The following is a 9,396-nucleotide window of genomic DNA, read 5'->3' as shown; positions in this document are numbered from 1 at the left end:
TTTTGCTACTTCTTGTAGGTTTCTTCTTAGTTTTCATGTTCTGCTTGGAAGTTCATTTTCATTGTAAATTGTTAAATATTAACTTTATAGTCTACTAACTTTTCTCTCCATTTAAGAGAACACGTTGTATCCTGTAATGTACCTGACAACCTCACTACTTGGATCTCTGTTGCTACATTTGTCCCTTCTTTGATATCGATATAATTTTGATCTTCAGTTGACTTCGAAGCACCTTTGAGTTTGTTGTTATAATATTATTCTGTTCTGGACTTTGCTATCTGTTGACTGAGTTCCTGGTGGTGTTGCCACTCCTGTCAATCTCTTGGTTGTTGTCTGTTCTTGTTGGTTTTCAGTCCACAGAACTCCCTTTAGGATGTTTTGAAGTGCTGGGTTGCTTTTGATAATACCTCTCAGATTCCGTTTATCATGGAATGTCTTGATCAAACCATTACATTTGATTGATAGTTTTGCTGGATAGATGATTTTTGGTTGGCAGTTTTTTTCTTGTAGGCTTTGTATATGTCTCCCCATTGTCTTCTTGCCTGCATGGTTTGTTCTGAATAGTCAGAGCTTATTCTGATTTGCTTGCCTTTATAAATGACATTTCTCTTCTCCCTAGCCTCTTTTAGTGTTCTCTTCTTGCCATTGATTTTGGAGAGCTTGATTATTACATGTCTTGGTGACTTTCTTTTGGGGTCTATCCTTCCTGGAGTATGTTTGTTTTCTTAAAGTTTATCTTCTCTTCTTTCAAGATGTTAGGGAAATTTTCTACCAGAAGCTCTTCAGCTTTCTCCTCTGTGGACTTCTCTGATTCTTCTTGTTCTGGAGTGCCAGTAATTCTTAAGTTGTTCCTCTTCATGTTATCCAGCATGCATCTTAGACTCTTTTCAGACTTTTTAAATCCTTTTTTCTGCTTGCTCTTCTATCTTAGCAGAATTGAGAGATTTGTCTTCCAGCTTGCTGGTTCAGGCTTACATCTCTTCTGTTCTGCTCTTTTCCCCTTTCAATGTATTGTCCATTTCTGATATCTTATTATTAATCATCGGGACCTCTTTTTGCAGGTTTTGTATTGTTTCCAATGATGTATCAGTCTTATTTGATTGCTCTTGTAGTACTTTCCTGACTTCTTCCTTATTTTCCTCCACCCCATTTTGGAGCATTTGAATTTGTTTCCATAACATTCTTCTGAATTCTTTCTCAGGTTTATCCAAAACCTGCTCCTCCTCTTCTAGAAAGCCTTTGTCTGTTTCCAGCTCATTTGTCTCAGCTACTCTCTTCTGTTTTGGGGAATGTTTTGTTTGTTTTTCATTTCCAATAGTCATATGGGTTTTTTTTTTTAATGCTTATGTGGATGTTTGTTGTTGTTTATTATTAAGCTTACTGCGTGTCTCCTGGGGAATATGATCAGGAGATAGGCTTCCCTTTTCACATGTAATGCTTAGCAGGTGTTTTTGGCTCTTGTTTCAGTGGTGAAATATTATGGGTTATGCTTATAGCTTGGCTATATGACCATGATTGCTGTCTCTTCTTGCCTAATGTAGGGAGAAAAAGCTCCCACCTCCAGGAATGATGTGTAATCAAAGGGACCAAAAACAAAAGTAATATAAATGCAGAAACAAAACCCACCACTTTAGAACAGAAATAAAGCTGTGGTCGACTGTCCTGTGCTACACAGGAAGTGTGTCTGCAAGGTAGAAGCCTCCAGCACTGGGTGAGGGTGTCTGCTCGCTCAGGCCTTGCCTGTAGTCACTATAGTAGAGGTGCACAGGTAGACATTGAGAAGTTAATGGGACAAAATTGTCCACTATTTTTGTCTCTGAAGGTGAGTTAGGTATCTGCGTGTGCACAGTGTAATTCTTGAGATGGTTGAGTCCTTTTATGTTGGGGTTTTATAGTTTGTTTTATAAGGGTCCTGCACACGGAGCTCAGGTAGCACAGCAGCCACAAATGGGGCCGCAAACTGCAAGGTCAGCAGCTCAAAACCACCAGCCTCACTGCAGGAGATAAGAGAGGTGATCCGTTCCTGCAAAGACCCACAGCCTTGGAAACCCCACACAGGGTCACCAGGAGTCATAACCGACTCTATGGCGCATCAAGGGTCTCCGCACAAGTCAATTTTAAGGCTGTGTCTCAGAGGCTGACATCATAAATAGCCGCCAAGCTCCTTCTCTCTCTACCATGGGAAAACTGTGTGGTCAGCGCTGGACCTCTTTTTTTGGGGGAGGGATACGCATACACCTGTCTGATGACGTTGGACTGTGCAAAGAAGGCACGACAGGGAAGAGGAGGGAGAAATGTGTAGAGTCTCCTACACCTCTTTTTGCAATTGTCCCTGCACCAATTTTAGCACTGGTTCCCTGAGCCAGTCTGGCTGTAGCCTCACCCTCTTAATTCTGCCAGGGCGAGTGGCCGCAGAAAGAGTCCCGTCTCTAGATTCCTAACTCACAGTATTTTCCTTAATATTGTGAGTTTTTTCACTTGCAGTGTGGGCAACTGATGTCCTAGACCTTATTGTAGATCCTGAGCGCTGGAGTTGTTCTGTGAGTGCTTCCTCCTTGAGTTCCCAGTCCCTCCACCAAGGAGACTTCCCTACCTGGCTTTCTCTACTGCCACCCAAACCGGAAGTGGCATACTCCCCCGTTTTTGTTACAAAACTTCTACCTTTACAATTGTGACAGTTGCAGTTAGTCATGTTAAGAATTGCTCACTTCTGAATCAAGAATCTTATCCCAATCTCTTTTTACCTGATCCATCTAGACAAGATGAAAACTATCCAGTCGGGACTCTATATTCCCCCAGGCATTCTTAAACTAATTTCCCTCTTGAAACCCTGTAAACCAGTCACTTCGAGCCTTTATCACCCTGTCATTTTAGATAGCCAATGTCTAAGTTGCCCGTCCCTATCTACCCTGTATACAGAGGGCATAGTATTGATACTTGACGTGAAGACTCCTTCCCTCTCTCTTGGTATTTTGAGCTACTACCTAGTGTTGTTGTTGTTGTTGTTGTGATGTGCCGTGGAGTCGGTGTAGTGGTTATGAATCCGGCTGCGAACCACAAGTTCGAAACTATCAGCTGTTCTGCGGAGAAAGATGAGACATTCTGCTCCCGTAAAGATTTACAGCCTTGGAAACCCTGTACAGGGTCGCTATGAGTTGGAACTGACTCCACGGCACATAACAACAACAACAACACCTCTGTGAGTATAGGTCAAGTCATCATACTTTTTTTTTTATGAAGCAGTGCACTCTAAATAAGGTGATTATTGTTGTTGTTGTTAAGTGCTGTTAAGTTGGGCCAAACTCATGCAGATCCTATATAGGTTTTCAAAGAGTGGCTGGTGGGTTTGAATTGCCAACCTTGCACTTCAAACTGACCTTGTGGTCTAGTGCTTTATTTTACAGCACCATAACAGGACTAAAGGAGAAAAAAAATATAAAACACACCTAGTACACACTCAACTATTGCTATCATAAAAGGAAAGGACCCCTATTTGAAAAACTCTGTAGATAGGGGAAAAATGGATTGATAAAAAAAAGACAGGTAATCTATATATAGTATTTTTCTTACAAAATGATGCCTTAATCTCTGACATTAGGTTTTCCCCTTGCATCACCTGACATTTTTCTTATGTTTTGGTAACATTGTCCCTGATTTACGATTTTTTTGTGGATAATTTAGGGATTAAGATATTTGTTATTAAAGATTTTGGGGTGGAATGATAGCCCTTTCTTTACAGTTTTTCTAGTTTCTCTTACTTGTTTTCCCCACCCAACCTAAGTGACTTCTTGATCTTGAGGATAAATATAAAAAGAAGGGAAGAATGTAAAGAGGAAAGCAAATCAGAGAAGCAAGGCACTTTGGAGGAACAGCATTCTCTGTGTCAGATGTTTGGAGTATTTTCTAGCTTCTTATCTTCAGTCTGGTGTGGCACTGTGGGTTAATGCACCAGACTGCAAAGCTGTTTGAGCTGCTAGCTGGTGGTTCCAGTGGCTCCTTGGAAACCCTATACAGGGTCGTTATGGGTCGGAACCGACTCGACTACACTTCACAACAACAACATCTTCAGTTTGGTGGTGCTACAGGATTACTAACCGCAAGGTTCACAGTTCAAACATATCAACTGCTCCTTGGGAGGAAGATGCGGCTTTTTGCTTCCATAAAGATGTATGCCTTAGAAACTCTATATAGGAATGCTATGAATGGGAATTGAGTCAATAGTAGTGAGTTTGCTTGTTTGTGCAACTTTTGATCTTCAGTCTTCCGTTCTTTGTTATCCCACTTTACCTGGAAGGAGACCTACACATACATTATTTAGATTTGCTGCCAGTCTGTATTTTAAATATACAGGCTAGGTGGAACTTCCATTGTTTTTATTGCAGTTGCAGCTAGTCACTACCACTCTTACTATCATTTGTAACTGGCATTGTTCTAGGGTTCTGTGAGTTAAGAATTGGGCAGTTAACCACAAGGTCAACTGTTCAAACCTACGGGACACACCATGAGAGAAAGATGGGGCTTTCTGCTCCCATAAAGATTTATAGTCTTGGACCTTATATAGGGTTGCTGAGTCAGAATTGGGTTTTGCATTTTAGATGATCCTGGTACTTTAATTGCAGTTGCATTTGAATCAGCTATGACTCATGCAACCTCATACATAACAGAATGAAACACTTCCCAGTCCTAGGAAATATTGATATTTTAAAGTGCATTGTTGTGGCTGTTGTGTAGTGCCTATCAACATAAGGGATCATCTTCCATCACTATATCTGACTGAATTCTCTTTGGATCCATAGGGTTTTCATGGATTTGAGACAAGTAGAAAAAAGTGTCCCGAAATCAAGATTAAACATGAGCCACTTATTAACTATAGCCCTGAGGAAGCTTGAAGCCTGCATCCCTCCTTGCTTGGGCAGTAGTGAAGCATGCAATGCATGTTCAGAGCCCATAGCTGAGCAACCACAACCTGGACACGCCATTATGAAAGATCTCCCATAAAAATTCTGTATTTTTATTTCCTTGTGAGATATTTTACAAGACTTACTGGTTTACCCAGTGCCCTAGGCATAATTTTAAAGGACAGACCTTCTGCTGGGGCAGAGGAGACTGCCATCCCCTAGAAAGAGTTTGAATCAGGGTCCTGAACAACCGCATATACCGAATTTCCCAGAATAAGGCCTCCTACCAGAGGCCTTTTCTGTGGAATCAAACTTGAAGAAATGCTGCATATTCACTAATTAGCATGGCCCCGCCTCATGAGCCATTTCCTGGAAATCCCTGTCTATCCCTATGAATAAACACAAGGCCTTTTCCCTATCCAAAACATTTTAAACCCCAGCAAAACCTTTGTTCAAGGTGTTCTGGTAGTATAGTAGTTATGAGTTGGGTGCTAACCTCAAGGTCAGCAGCAAAACTACCAGCTGTTCTGCTGGAGAAAAGATGAGGCTTTCTGCTTCTGTAAAGATATACAGTCTTGGAAACCCTATACAGGGTCACTATGAGTCGGAACCGACTCCAGGGTACTACCACTGCCACCACAAAGTCTTTGCTGAGGAAATGGGAGTTAAGCGTTACACTAAGTCCTCCCTGTCTCTGCTTGCAAGTCTCTTTCCTATAATAAACCCATGCTCATTGGAAACCCTGCCTCATCTGAGTATTTGTAATCAGTAGAAGGCAAGACCTCTCTATTGTAGGTTAGCAATCCTGGAAGCAGACTAATTTTCATAGGTATATCGTCAGGCCTTTCTGCCTACTCTATGTTAGTCTGGAAGCTCTGCTGAAACCATCTACCATGGTGGACCCTGCTAGCATTTGAAGTACTGGCAGTTCAGCTTTCAGCATCCCAGCAACACACAAGCCACCATAGTACGACAAACTGACAAAGGGTCATGATCAATGTAACTTAGAATATGGAAAATTTCACTGTTACTAAAGATGTATCCCCCAATTATTTTTTTAGCTCCAAAAGCCTGTAGTACATAGAACTTCAGAGATGAAAGCTATTTTCCGGCTCATTTTTAACGTGACTTGAGCTTTCTCACATTTTCTCATCCCCTAGCCCATGTTTCCTGCATCAGCACAGATGAGCCCCCCCCCCCTTGTCTGTTGTCAAGCTTCCTTGACTAGCCTTCTTTCTCCTCTTTGCCCAGAGCCTCCTGCCACAGTTAAAGTGAAAAAAAGGAGGAGAGAGGTTAAGTGAGTGAGGAAATGCAGGCTGTTGTGACTTACCAAGGACTTTTGTTGAAGATGAAAGTTGTCAAAATGTAACAGATAGAAGTGGAAAATCATACCGTAAAGTAGGAACATATGCTTTACTTTAGAAGAATGAAAATTGCAGAGGATTATTTTCTGTTATTTTATTCTCCTTTATTCATGTTTTTAGCTGGTGGTAACACAGTGCAAACAGTAGGAGATACCCTTCTCACTAGCTAATCAAGCTACCTGTCTAAAGGAAATCTGGTTCCAAGTATTAAAAGTACCTTCCCTGGTAAGAAACCCTGATGGTGGAATGGTGAAGTCCTCTGCTACTAACCAAAAGGATGGTGGCTTGATCTCCATTACAGTCTAGGAAACCCTATGGGGCAGTTCTACACGGTCACATGGGCTTGCTATTAGTCAAAAAGCAACTCAGTATCACTCAATAATAGCAACACTGCCATGGCTACTTGTCCAGACAGCCATCCACTCAAGACAGAATTACTCCAAATGTCTCCCAGCTGCTTTCCCTTCTTCACTCTTGCTGCCTGCTCTGAACACAGCAACCAGGGAGACACTGTTCACATCTGTATCAAATCAAGCTGCTCTCTGCTCAAAACCCTTCAGCGGACTTCCCATCTCAGAGTTAAGAGCCATGGTGCTCACAAGAAGTCTTCAGAGTCTTCATGACATCCTTCCATCTGCTCCCACCTTTCTCACTCCACTTCCTTGCTGTTCCTGAACAAAGCAGGTGCACTCCTGCTCAAGGACTTTGGGCTTGCTTTTCCTCCAGACACCCATGTCTCACTGCTTCACATAGATCACTTATCACTTTTTATTCAACTGTATCTTTTCACTGAGGCCTTCAGGACTCCATGGATTAGCAAGATGGTCCACTGCTTAATGAAAGGTTGAAGGTTCAAGTTTACCTAGACATTCTTCAGAAGAAAACTGTGGCAGTCTTTGAAAACTCAGCGGTTGAAACTCCCATGGAGCACAGTTGTATTTTGATACACATGGGGTCACTGTGATTAGGAGTTGACTTCATGGCAATTTACACTGCATCCTCTGTTTTTGTTGTTGTTAGGGGCCATCGAGATGGTACCAACTCATAGTGAATGAATGAACCACAGAATGAAACGCCGTCTGGTTCCGCAACAACAGCACAATTGTTGCTACGTTTGAGCCCATTGCTGCTGCCACTGTGCCAATCCATCTCTTTGGGGGCTTTCCTCTTTTACTCTGACCCTCCAGTTTACAAGTTATGATGTCCTTCTCCAGGGACTGGTCCCTCTGATAATATGTACAAAGTATGAAAGATGAAGTCTGGCCATCCTGGCTTTCAAGGCTGTACATTTTCCAAGCAAAGTTCTTTTGGCAGTCCGAGGTACTTTTAATATTCTCTTCCAAAACCATAACTCAAATGCATAAATTCTTCTATGGTTTTCCTTATTCACTGTCCAGATTCCACATGCATACAAGGTTACTGAAAACACCATGACTCGGGTCAGGTACACCTTAGTCTTCAAACTGACATCATTGCTCTTCAACACTTTAAAGAGGTCTTGTATAATAAATTTGCCTAATGCAATATACTATTTGATTTCTTGAGTGTTGTTTTCATGAGTGTTCATAGTTGATTTGAATAAAATGAAGTCTTTGACAACTTCAATCTTTCTCCATTTGTATGGGTGTTATTTATTGGTCTAGTGGTGAGGATTTTTGTTTTCTTTATATTGAGCTGCAATCCATACCAAAGGCTGTGGTCTTTGATCTTCATCAGTCAGTGTTTTAAGTCCTTTTCACTTTCAGCTAGCAAGGTTGTATCATCTGCATATCATAGGTTGTTAATGAGTCTTCTTCCAATCCTGATGCCACATTTTTTCCCCCATATATTCAAGCTGCTCAGATTATTTGCTCTGCATACAGATTGAATGAGTGTGGTGAAAGAATACAACTTTGGTTCACACTTTCCCAAATTTTAAACCTTTCAGTGTTCCCTTGTTCTGTTTGAACAACTGCCTTTTGGTCTGTGAACAAGTCTCTCATGAGCTCAAATAAGTGTTCCGGAATACTCATTTTTGGCAATGCTGTCCATATCTTGTTATGATTCACACAAATGAAAACTTTTATGTAGTCAGTAAAGCCCAGGTAAACATTTTTTCTGGGATTCTTTGCTTTCAGACAAGATTCATCTGATATCAGCAATGATATCCCTCATTCCAGTTCCTCTTCTGAATCTGGCTTAAACTTCTTGAAGTTCTCTGTCAGTGTATGGTTGCAGCCATTTTTAAATTACCTTTAGCTAAACTTTACTTTCATGTGATATTAATGATTCATCAGATGATTTCCAGATTCCATTGGGTCACCTCTCTTTTAAATGGGCACAAATATGGATCTCTTCCAGCCAGTTGACCCGATTATCTTCCAAATTTCTAGACATAAATGAGCGCATGCCTCCAGTCTTGCATCATTTTGTTGTAAGATTTCAATTTATATTCCATCGATTCCTGGCATCTTGTTTTTTGCCATTGCCTACAATACATCTTGGGCTTCTTCCTTCAGTATCATTGGCTCTTGATCATAAGCTACCTCTTGAAATGGTTGAACATTGACCAGTTCTTTCTGGTACAATGATGCTGTATATTTCTTCCACATTCTTTTGATGCTTTCTGCATCATTCAACATTTTGCCCATGGAGTCCTTCAATATTGCAAGTTGAAGCTTAAATTTTTTCCTCATTTCCCTCAGCTTGACAATTGCTGAGTGTGTTCTTCCCTTTTGGTTTTCTAACTCTAGGTCTTAGCACATTTTGTTTTGTTAGCACTTAAAAAATTATTTTGAGGATAAAAGTGTTTTGTTTCTTAAACCCAAGGACAACTTTATTTGAACATTGTTGGCCTCAACTCTGAAATTATTACCTCATAGGAACTTTAAGTGGATATTCTCATTAATCTTTAACAACCAGGCCTGAAGTACAGATACCATGCTATTACTCATAAAGTTGTCTCAAGGCTAAAATTAAAATGAGTATAAATTTTATGTATATATTGTTGTTGTTAAGTGCTGCTGAGTTGGTTCTGACCCATAACAACCCTAACTGTGTATGTGTATGATTGTGTGTGGGGAGTCCTGGTGTGGCACTGTAGGATGAGCACTGGACCACAAGGTCATCTGAACCATAAGGTTGGCCATTCAAAC

At 40.9% G+C, this 9,396-nt stretch overlaps 1 protein-coding gene across 1 annotated transcript in view; it reads left to right on the top strand.

Moving 5' to 3' along the window:
* Nucleotides 1-9,396, top strand: part of DCHS2 (dachsous cadherin-related 2) — a 192,027-nt gene that overhangs the window by 26,833 nt on the left and 155,798 nt on the right. The gene's annotated exons all lie outside the window — the stretch shown is intronic.

This window comes from Chrysochloris asiatica, unplaced genomic scaffold (genome assembly GCF_000296735.1).
Source record: "Chrysochloris asiatica unplaced genomic scaffold, ChrAsi1.0 scaffold00112, whole genome shotgun sequence".
In the NCBI taxonomy this organism is placed as follows: domain Eukaryota; kingdom Metazoa; phylum Chordata; class Mammalia; order Afrosoricida; family Chrysochloridae; genus Chrysochloris; species Chrysochloris asiatica.
The sequence above is the reverse complement of the archived record's forward strand: the minus strand, read 5'-3'. Positions and strand labels throughout refer to the sequence as shown.